Genomic DNA, 10000 nt, shown 5'->3' with positions numbered 1-10000 from the left:
TCAAAGCTCTTTTTTTATTATAGACGATGTATCAAATTATTAATTCAAAGTTAGTAGAACAGGAAAAATTTACATAAATCACGTTACTGTATTGGATATTGCATAAAGGTGGTTACATGACAGCAATACACACACGCACACATATACAGACAGGAAGACACACACACACACACACACACACACACACATATATATATATATATATATATATATATATATATATATATATATATATATTTATATATATATATATATATATATTTGGTGTGCAGCAGGGTCCAAGAAACATCAGTTAAAAGGCCATAATTTATTTATTTAGAGACGTTTCAAACATTGCAATGTTCGTTATCAATTTGTAAAAGATATAAGTGTAAAACTCTTAAAATTTGTACAATAATTTTAAGCAAAATAGTAAAAGAATATTAAAACATTATTGATTTTATAACAGAAAATCGTAAAAGAATGTTAAAACATTATTGATTTTATAACAGAAAATCGTAAAAAGTAAAACAGTAAAAACACGAGAGAACCAGTGCTCGCCAGACCATCCATAAAATAAGTGAAGAACGAATGAGTAAAAATTGTTACCCACCTATGACTTCAGTTATGCTAAGAAAAGAGGCGAAGCGGAGGTATTAGAGTTTAAAGAAGAAACAGGCCGTTTAATGTATAATGACTCAAGGGTAGTTAGAAATTCGCTATGTTTTGCCTCACCAATAATTGAAAAGTGTTTTTTGTTTACTTGGATCTTGCAAATGGTGGCATGATCCCTTATATTGAAAAATTCTGGGTTACCAAGTCCCTGACCCGTTCTGAAGGTGTATCCCATATGGCTACAGTATCTCACCTGCAACAACCTTTGGCAAGATCCAACATAGATACCGGGACATCCCGGGCACTTGAATTTATAAATGATGTTGGACCCCATGAAGGTTTGCAGTTTGTCTTTGTAGCCAAAAAATACATTAATTTTGAGTGGATTGATTGGGATTAGTTGAATGTTGAGGCAGCCGAACTCTTTTTCTATTATTTCTTTTAAGTTTGATGGAAAACTTGTTGTCAGACAAGTAAGGAATTGTAGCGAAAATAATTTTCTTTTTGACATTATACGATGGTTCTGTAGTGGAGAAATGTCGTAAGAGGAGCTTGTTAATAACCTTATGAACCATACTTTCAGGGTAAGAGTTTTGCTTGAAAAAATTTACCAAAAATAAAATCTCCTTATGAAAGAGGGACCAACTCGAGGAATAACGCAGAGCCCTATAAACAAGTGTGTATATAGCATTTAGTTTAAAATTAAAAAAACAGGAACTATAAAAATTGTTGGCAAGCCCAGTGTATGTCTTTTTTCGATACACAGATGTTATAAATTCACCATTGTCTCTGCTTACGTTAATGTCTAAAAAAGGTAGAGAGTTGTTGTTTTCTTTTTCTATAGTGAATTTTATATTTTGGTGTTGAATATTTATATGGCTTAAAAACATTTCGCTATGCCATGGTTGTTTGAATAACACAAATGTGTCATCAACATATCTTCTATAATACATTGGCTTACAAGTGTCTGGACAACTATTTAAAAAAAATTCTTCAAAAGAGGACATAAACATATTAGCAAACAAAGGTCCTAACGGGGAACCCATGGCAACTCCATCGACCTGCAAATAGAGTTGGCCATTAAAAACAAACATGGAGTCTTGCACAGCAAGCTCAAGAAAAGTCTTAAAATAAAGTCTGTTAAAACCATGAAAAATAATTTGATCGTTATAAAAAATTTTATCTAAAATATTAATCTTTTCATTTAGTGGCACATTTGTAAAAAGAGATTCTACATCAAAACTTGTCTTATGTAGATCACCATCTTGTAAAACAATTTGTTGCTGAAACTCTTAGCCATTTTTTAGTGAGAACTGATTGCACGAGAAATCACTGAGCAAAGAGACAAGGTGTTTTGATATTGTATAAGACGGGTTGTTACAGGCTGCCATAATAGGTCTGATAGGAAATCCTTCCTTATGTATCTTTGGTAGTCTATATAGAATGCTAAAAGAAGAACCTGTCACAAAAAGCTTCTGATACGTTGTTTCATTTAAGATACCTTCATTTTTTAGTTTTCCAAAAAAATCTGTTAATTTTGTCTTCTCTTTTGTAAATGTCCAAAAAACTTGGTTCACCATGTAACTTAAATTTAGTTTGGTCAGCAAGAATGTTATTAACCTTGTCAATATAGTCTGATTTATTAAGCAGTACAACACCTTTACCCTTATCTGGTTTACAAAAAACCAAACTATCTCGTTTGCCTAGTTTTTGTAGGATACTCAAATCCTCCTTCCTGAAAAACGGTGTCCAAGACACACTCAACTTAGTGTAAGTTTTATTCAACAGAAAAGACAACTTATGTTGCAAACCACTTAGGTCATTGATCAAATTTAAGCCCTTGAGTCGTTGAAAAAGCATTTCGAAAGGAAAGTAGAAGTCTGCATACTTAGGTCTTTTACTATTTTGCTTTAAATTATTGTACAAATTTTAAGAGTTTTATATTTATATCTTTTACAGATTGAAAATGAACATTGCAATGTTCGAAAAGTCTCTAAATAAATAAATTATGGCCTTTCAAATGATGTTTCTTGGACCCTGCTGCACACCAAACAGATTATCTTCTCCTGTAATCCCTTTATATATATATATATATATATATATATATATATATATATATATATATATATATATAATGTATATATATATATATAATGTATATATATATATATAATGTATATATATATGTATACATATATATATAATATATATACTGTACATATATATAATATATATATTATATATATATATATATATCTATATATATATATTGTGTATATATATATATATATATATATATATATATATATATATATTACACCGTTCCTTGAACTCAAACTTTGGTGTCTTGGAAGACCTTTTCACTGAATCAGCATTTAATTGCAATTCTCATGCAATGATTCCTCTATATAAGCTGTGTCGATGTGAAACACAGAAGCATTTTATATTACCAATATTCGAATGTTGGTCGTATAAAAGTTAAAAAGGTTTAGTTAGTTTTTTTTATATGAACAGGAAGCCTACTAGTGTTGTTCTTATATCCAATATGTTTCAACTCATTGTGATAGGTTACTGGAAACCTCAGTGACTGGTGTTCTGTTTGAGTGGGGTTCGAGACCCGCTGAAGCTCTTGAACATTTTAGTAGTCTGTAACCTCACCATCCTTGTGAGCTAAGGGTTGGTGGTTTGAGGAAGCCTATAGGTCTATCTGGTGAGTTATCAACAACCATTGCTTGACCCTCCCTGGTCTTATTTTGGGTGGAGAGGGGCTTACCTGCTGATCAGTTTCTTTGACATTGTCACCGTCCCTTGCCCCTGCCGTTCATGGGTGACCTTTAAGGGCCTGAAGGATATGTAGCCTGTAATTTGGTAAGATTTATGATGTAGGAACAAATTTGAAATTCCCTAAATTCCCATGCCTTTACAGAAAGCTGAACATATATTTCTTTCAAAAAGGTTTAGGTAATTTGATGAAAGAAATTACAGTATAACTTTCATTTTCATCAGTAACTGAACGAATTAAATGTAGAACAAGTCCCATACAGTAAATTGTCTTGTCTCTCAACCCATAGGGCGGGAGTTCATTCTCCACTCACTATGTATACTCGATAGCACCAAGGCCCTCTTAAAGTTAATCATCAGCCGTTAATAGTTTACTGTAGAACAAAGGCCTCAGACACATCGTCCCAATAGCGTTTATTTAGTCTTTCTGTGCCAGTCCACACCTACAAAGGCACTTGGTTCGTCGACACATCGTCTTCTCTTCCTTCCCCTGCTTCTTTTACAGTGCTAGGGACCCCTTCTGTTATTCTTAATGTCCATCTATTATGTCATTCTCATTATATGTCCTACCTATGTCCATTTCTTTTTCTTGCATGTTAGAATATCCTCTACTTTATTTGCTCTGGTATCCATGTAGCTCTTTTCATATCAAAGTTTTCTTCCTAATCAAAATACTTTGTTCCCTGCCGTGACCAGGATTCGAACCTGGGTTATTGCGGCCACAACGCAATGTACTAACCACTATACGATCACGGCCACAGGATTGTGCAGAACAAAGTTAGCAACTGAAGTATTAATCAGTCTTGCACTCACGTATCCGTTAACCGTCCTTGCAAGTATTCTAGATGTGATGTCATGTTGAATTATTGTTGATATACTGCCGCCCAATATACTGATATACTGTCGATCAATATATTCTCATAGTTTTTATAGATGTTATTTAAGCTCGGCATCGTGGAAGTCTGGCTATTCAAAGCCCTTTTTTTTATTATAGACGATGTATTAAATTATTAATTCAAAGTTAGTAGAACAGGAAAAATTTACACAAATCACGTTACTGTATTGGATATTGCATAAAGGTGGTTACATGACAACAATACACACACGCACACATATACAGACAGGAAGACACACACACACACACACACACACACACACACACACACACACATATATATATATATATATATATATATATATATATATATATATATATATATATATATATATATATATATTTGGTGTGCAGCAGGGTCCAAGAAACATCAGTTAAAAGGCCATAATTTATTTATTTAGAGACGTTTCAAACATTGCAATGTTCGTTATCAATTTGTAAAAGATATAAGTGTAAAACTCTTAAAATTTGTACAATAATTTAAAGCAAAATAGTAAAAGAATATTAAAACATTATTGATTTTATAACAGAAAATCGTAAAAGAATGTTAAAACATTATTGATTTTATAACAGAAAATCGTAAAAAGTAAAACAGTAAAAACACAAGAGAACCAGTGCTCGCCAGACCATCCATAAAATAAGTGAAGAACGAATGAGTAAAAATTGTTACCCACCTATGACTTCAGTTATGCTAAGAAAAGAGGCGAAGCGGAGGTATTAGAGTTTAAAGAAGAAACAGGCCGTTTAATGTATAATGACTCAAGGGTAGTTAGAAATTCGCTATGTTTTGCCTCACCAATAATTGAAAAAGTGTTTTTTGTTTACTTGGATCTTGCAAATGGTGGCATGATTCCTTATATTGAAAAATTCTGGGTTACCAAGTCCCTGACCCGTTCTGAAGGTGTATCCCATATGGCTACAGTATCTCACCTGCAACAACCTTTGGCAAGATCCAACATAGATACCGGGACATCCCGGGCACTTGAATTTATAAATGATGTTGGACCCCATGAAGGTTTGCAGTTTGTCTTTGTAGCCAAAAAATACATTAATTTTGAGTGGATTGATTGGGATTAGTTGGATGTTGAGGCAGCCGAACTCTTTTTCTATTATTTCTTTTAAGTTTGATGGAAAACTTGTTGTCAGACAAGTAAGGAATTGTAGCGAAAATAATTTTCTTTTTGACATTATACGATGGTTCTGTGGTGGAAAAATGTTTTAAGAGGAGCTTGTTAATAACCTTATGAACCATACTTTCAGGGTAAGAGTTTTGCTTGAAAAAATTTACCAAAAATAAAATCTCCTTATGAAAGAGGGACCAACTCGAGGAATAACGCAGAGCCCTATAAACAAGTGTGTATATAGCATTTAGTTTAAAATTAAAAAAACAGGAACTATAAAAATTGTTGGCAAGCCCAGTGTATGTCTTTTTTCGATACACAGATGTTATAAATTCACCATTGTCTCTGCTTACGTTAATGTCTAAAAAAGGTAGAGAGTTGTTGTTTTCTTTTTCTATAGTGAATTTTATATTTTGGTGTTGAATATTTATATGGCTTAAAAACATTTCGCTATGCCATGGTTGTTTGAATAACACAAATGTGTCATCAACATATCTTCTATAATACACTGGCTTACAAGTGTCTGGACAACTATTAAAAAAAAATTCTTCAAAAGAGGACATAAACATATTAGCAAACAAAGGTCCTAACGGGGAGCCCATGGCAACTCCATCGACCTGCAAATAGAGTTGGCCATTAAAAACAAACATGGAGTCTTGCACAGCAAGCTCAAGAAAAGTCTTAAAATAAAGTCTGTTAAAACCATGAAAAATAATTTGATCGTTATAAAAAATTTTATCTAAAATATTAATCTTTTCATTTAGTGGCACATTTGTAAAAAGAGATTCTACATCAAAACTTGTCTTATGTAGATCACCATCTTGTAAAACAATTTGTTGCTGAAACTCTTAGCCATTTTTTAGTGAGAACTGATTGCACGAGAAATCACTGAGCAAAGAAGCAAGGTGTTTTGATATTGTATAAGACGGGTTGTTACAGGCTGCCATAATGGGTCTGATAGGAAATCCTTCCTTATGTATCTTTGGTAGTCTATATAGAATGCTAAAAGAAGAACCTGTCACAAAAAGCTTCTGATACGTTGTTTCATTTAAGATACCTTCATTTTTTAGTTTTCCAAAAAAATCTGTTAATTTTGTCTTCTCTTTTGTAAATGTCCAAAAAAATTGGTTCACCATGTAACTTAAATTTAGTTTGGTCAGCAAGAATGTTATTAACCTTGTCAATATAGTCTGATTTATTAAGCAGTACAACACCTTTACCCTTATCTGGTTTACAAAAAACCAAACTATCTCGTTTGCCTAGTTTTTGTAGGATACTCAAATCCTCCTTCCTGAAAAACGGTGTCCAAGACACACTCAACTTAGTGTAAGTTTTATGTAAAAGAAAAGACAACTTATGTTGCAAACCACTTAGGTCATTGATCAAATTTAAGCCCTTGAGTCGTTGAAAAAGCATTTCGAAAGGAAAGTAGAAGTCTGCATACTTAGGTCTTTTACTATTTTGCTTTAAATTATTGTACAAATTTTAGAGTTTTATATTTATATCTTTTACAGATTGATAATGAACATTGCAATGTTCGAAAAGTCTCTAAATAAATAAATTATGGCCTTTCAAATTATGTTTCTTGGACCCTGCTGCACACCAAACAGATTATCTTCTCCTGTAATCCATATATATATATATATATATTTATATATATATATATATATATATATATATATATATATGTATATATATATATATATGCGTGTGTGTGTGTGTATACATATATATACAATATATATACATATATATATAAAATATATATATAATATATATACTGTACATATATATATATATATAATATATATATTATATATATATTGTATATATATATATATTGTATATATATATATATATGTATATATATATGTATATATATATATATATATATATGTATATATATATGTATATATATGTATATATATATATGTATATATATGTATATATATATATATATATATATATATATATATATATATATATATATATATATATATTACTTACACAGTTCCTTGAACTCAAACTTTGGTGTCTTGAAAGACCTTTTCACTGAATCAGCATTTAATTGCAATTCTCATGCAATGATTCCTCTATATAAGCTGTGTCGATGTGAAACACAGAAGCATTTTATATTACAAATATTCGAGTGTTAGTCGTATAAAAGATAAAAAGGTTTAGTTTAGTTTTATATATGAACAGGAAGCCTACTAATGTTGTTCTTATATCCAATATGTTTCAACTCATTGTGGTAGGTTACTGGAAACCTCAGTGACTGGTGATCTGTTGGACTGGGGTTCGAGACCCGCTGAAGCTCTTGAACATTTTAGTAGTCTGTAACCTCACCATCCTTGTGAGCTAAGGGTTGGTGGTTAGTGGGAGCCTATAGGTCTATCTGCTGAGTAATCAGCCGCCATTGCCTGACACTCCCTGGTCTTATTTTGGGTAGAAAGGGGCTTAGTCGCTGATCAGTCTTAGACATAGTCACTGTCCCTTGCCCCTGCCGTTCATGGGTGACGTTAAGGGCCTGAAGGATATGTAGCCCGTAATTTGGAAAGATTTATGATGTAGGAACAAATTTGAAATTCCCTAAATTGTCATGAATTTACAAAGCTGAATATATATTTCTTTCAAATAAGGTTTAGGTAATTTGATGAAAGAAATTACAGTATATCTTTCATTTTCATCAGTAACTGAACGAATTAAAAGTAGAACATGTACCATACAGTAAAGAGTCTTGTACTCTCACTATAGGGAGGGAGTTCATTCTCCACTCACTATGTATACTCGATAGCACCAAGGCCCTCTAAAGTTAATCATTAGCCCTTAATAGTCTACTCTCACATCTCAGACACATCGTCCCATTTGCGTTTGTTTATGGTCTTTCTGTGCCAGTCCACGCCTACAAAGGCACTTGGTTCGTCGACACATCGTCTTCTCTTCCTTCCCCTGCTTCTTTTACAGAACTGTGGACCCCTTCTGTTATTCTTAATGTTCATCTAGTATGTCCTTCTCATTATATGTCCTGCCCTTGTACATTTCTTTTTATTATATGTTGTTAGAATGTCCTCTATTTTATTTGCTCTACTCGTATTCTTCCTAATCAAAACACTTATTTCCTTGCCGTGACCAGGATTCGAACCTGGGTTATTGCGGCCACAACGCAATGTACTAACCACTATACGATCACGGCCACAGGATTGCGAAGAACAATGAGAGCAACTGAAGTATTAATCAGTCTTGCACTCACGTATCCGTTAACCGTCCTTGCAAGTATTCTAGATGTGACGTCATGTTGAATTATTGTTGATAAACTGCCGCCCAATATACTGATATACTGTCGATCAATATATTCTCATAGTTTTTATAGATGTTATTTAAGCTCGGCATCGTGGAAGTCTGGCTATTCAAAGCCCTTTTTTTTATTATAGACGATGTATTAAATTATTAATTCAAAGTTAGTAGAACAGGAAAAATTTACATAAATCACGTTACTGTATTGGATATTGCATAAAGGTGGTTACATGACAACAATACACACACGCACACATATACAGACAGGAAGACACACACACACACACACACACACACACATATATATATATATATATATATATATATATATATATATATATATATATATATATATATATATATATATATATATATATTTGGTGTGCAGCAGGGTCCAAGAAACATCAGTTAAAAGGCCATAATTTATTTATTTAGAGACGTTTCAAACATTGCAATGTTCGTTATCAATTTGTAAAAGATATAAGTGTAAAACTCTTAAAATTTGTACAATAATTTAAAGCAAAATAGTAAAAGAATATTAAAACATTATTGATTTTATAACAGAAAATCGTAAAAGAATGTTAAAACATTATTGATTTTATAACAGAAAATCGTAAAAAGTAAAACAGTAAAAACACAAGAGAACCAGTGCTCGCCAGACCATCCATAAAATAAGTGAAGAACGAATGAGTAAAAATTGTTACCCACCTATGACTTCAGTTATGCTAAGAAAATAGGCGAAGCGGAGGTATTAGAGTTTAAAGAAGAAACAGGCCGTTTAATGTATAATGACTCAAGGGTAGTTAGAAATTCGCTATGTTTTGCCTCACCAATAATTGAAAAGTGTTTTTTGTTTACTTGGATCTTGCAAATGGTGGCATGATTCCTTATATTGAAAAATTCTGGCTTACCAAGTCCCTGACCCGTTCTGAAGGTGTATCCCATATGGCTACAGTATCTCACCTGCAACAACCTTTGGCAAGATCCAACATAGATACCGGGACATCCCGGGCACTTGAATTTATAAATGATGTTGGACCCCATGAAGGTTTGCAGTTTGTCTTTGTAGCCAAAAAATACATTAATTTTGAGTGGATTGATTGGGATTAGTTGGATGTTGAGGCAGCCGAACTCTTTTTCTATTATTTCTTTTAAGTTTGATGGAAAACTTGTTGTCAGACAAGTAAGGAATTGTAGCGAAAATAATTTTCTTTTTGACATTATACGATGGTTCTGTGGTGGAAAAATGTTTTAAGAGGAGCTTGTTAATAACCTTATGAACCATACTTTCAGGGTAAGAGTTTTGCTTGAAAAA

The 10000-nt window shown here is 32.4% G+C and overlaps 1 protein-coding gene and 2 non-coding genes across 4 annotated transcripts in view; all 3 read right to left on the bottom strand.

The window, feature by feature from the left end:
• Positions 1-10000, bottom strand: part of LOC137615171 (paraneoplastic antigen Ma6E-like) — a 426083-nt gene that overhangs the window by 334748 nt on the left and 81335 nt on the right. The gene's annotated exons all lie outside the window — the stretch shown is intronic.
• TRNAH-GUG (transfer RNA histidin (anticodon GUG)) lies at positions 4060-4131 on the bottom strand. Its single transcript has one exon. It is a non-coding gene; the product is annotated as a tRNA-His (tRNA).
• TRNAH-GUG (transfer RNA histidin (anticodon GUG)) lies at positions 8513-8584 on the bottom strand. The gene has a single exon. It is a non-coding gene; the product is annotated as a tRNA-His (tRNA).

Source organism: Palaemon carinicauda, chromosome 21 (genome assembly GCF_036898095.1).
Source record: "Palaemon carinicauda isolate YSFRI2023 chromosome 21, ASM3689809v2, whole genome shotgun sequence".
NCBI classification, from domain to species: domain Eukaryota; kingdom Metazoa; phylum Arthropoda; class Malacostraca; order Decapoda; family Palaemonidae; genus Palaemon; species Palaemon carinicauda.
The sequence above is the reverse complement of the archived record's forward strand: the minus strand, read 5'-3'. Positions and strand labels throughout refer to the sequence as shown.